The following is a 2181-nucleotide window of genomic DNA, read 5'->3' on the forward strand; positions in this document are numbered from 1 at the left end:
GAGGCTTCTCTGGCTCCAGAGGGCATGAGACTCAAGTAAGAACATCTCTCAGAGACCCCGGAGCCCGTGAGCCACAGCAGCATCTGTGACCACAGGGGGCGCTTTAGGCTGTTCTCAAATACCCTTGAACTTCAGGAAAGTAGTGTCTAGGAAGAATCATGTCACAGATCTCACAGGAGCTCCAGTAGCCTAGGCAGATGTGTCCAGGGGAGCTTTTGAAGGTAGGTATGACCTTCATTTGGAACCTTCCAGGTAGACCCACATCTTCTCCCCTAAACACTGCAGAAGGTGCACTCAATGGGCCTGTATCTATGAAAGACAATTTATCTCTGCCTAGAAAAGCTAGGGGTGCTCTCACGCTGTGTGAGCCACAGATCCTTATAGAAGCATCTAGAAAGTTATTGGAAGTGCTCCAGGGGGACATGGATGAAAAAGTCCCTGCATCATTCCTGGTAGGGAGAGAGATAGAAGAATTCAATCCACATGCTCATCACAGCAGAATGGAAGAACAAGCTGTTCATCCCATGCCTCAGACAGTGAGTGAGCTGCCTCAGGACCATCATGCTGAGGGGAAGAACCAGTCTCAGGATGTAAAAAGAATGGCCTTGAGTTATGGAAAATCAAAATTTGGGATGGTCGTGTTTAGGGATGTGGTTCTCAGGGAGAATTGTTGGGCGAAAGCTTATAGGGACCCAGAAGGGTGGCCAAACTCAATCTAGGGCATGCAAGTGTATGGGTAAACTATGAGTGCTCTTATTTTATCTCATAAATAGCTTATGTAGGCATTTGGCCCTCTAATAGCTACATAGCAGTTTAAAAGCAAGGCATCTTAATAAAACACCAAGGAAAAAAGTAATTTATTATTTTACCCCTTGGAACCAAGCAGAGGTTGTCTTTTGGTATATACCATTCTGGGCTTTGTGGAGTAATTAATGCTTGTTTATTTGTATCTGTGACTCCCCTCCTCCATGTACACAGGTCAGAGACCCCTGGAACTACGTTATATTTCAAGGAGAGACCTGCTTCTTTTTCTCCTTCTCCACCACCAGTAGGTATCTATATCAGGGGACATTTTCCCTCTTTTGTGCTTGAAATGGAAGGGGAAGATTTTAGAGACTTGTTTTTCTGGGGTACATAGGGCAGGCAAGAGGAAAGACACTTTCATCTGGTCTGAAGAACTACATTTGGGCCCCAGTGAAGACAAGATGGTGCAGAGACTGACTACACAGTCAGCAGAGGATACAGCAAGATGTTCTGCTCTGGAAGACTCATGACAGAGTCCAGCTCCAAACTGGCTGAAGTCATTACTAGACCCAACACCCGTGTGGAACTGTGAAATGAGAGCCAAGAAGCAATCTGGAAGGGGACAGGACCCACCACACCAGAGCAATGGCCGCTTCCCCAAACTCCCTCCAAGAACAGCTCCTGGTCCCCACAGGGACATTGCCATGCTTGTGTTGAGGAGGGCACCTGTCACATCTCCCAGGAACAGCTAGGAGAGACTTTTGGAGAAAAGCTTTAACACTATTTGGCAGGTGGGAGCTTAGAGATCCCAGGATTTGAGTATCGGTGCTAACAGAATGATGTTTATATGCACAGCTGTCGTTAAATAACATTTGATTAAATGGTTTTTAATGGTTGCCATAGTATTCTCTCTTTTTGGAATGTATTGGGGTTAATTTATTTGATGCCTTATTGTTGCAAAATTAAGTGGTTCCTCTCTACAAGCCACACTGCAATCGGTGTTTGTGAATATACATTCAAGAGCAATGGATATGGGGATTTAATTTTGTTGCATGCGTGCGTGCGTGCATGAGTGTGCGTGTGTGTGTGTGTGTGTGTGTGTTTCTGTTGTGAGTGTGTGTGTTTCTGTTGTGAGAAGGCAAACTTTTTGTATATTTCTTGGACATAAAGGTTTTGTTTTTTACATTATTTGTTGAAGCCTTGAGCCATTTTTGTTTGTGTATTGATATTTTTCTGACAATTAGCAGTGGTATTTATATGTATTTATATGTTGAGCCACACATCTTTTTAAATCATATATTTGGCATTTTCTTTTCAGTTTGTATTTTCTTCCTTTTTTATTAGATATTTTCTTTATTTGCATGTCATATGATTTCTCCTTTCCCAGTTTCCCCTCCAAAAAAAAAAAAAAAAAAAAAAAAAAAAAAAAAACCAAAA

This window comes from Mastomys coucha, unplaced genomic scaffold (assembly GCF_008632895.1).
Source record: "Mastomys coucha isolate ucsf_1 unplaced genomic scaffold, UCSF_Mcou_1 pScaffold9, whole genome shotgun sequence".
Taxonomy (NCBI): Eukaryota; Metazoa; Chordata; class Mammalia; order Rodentia; family Muridae; genus Mastomys; species Mastomys coucha.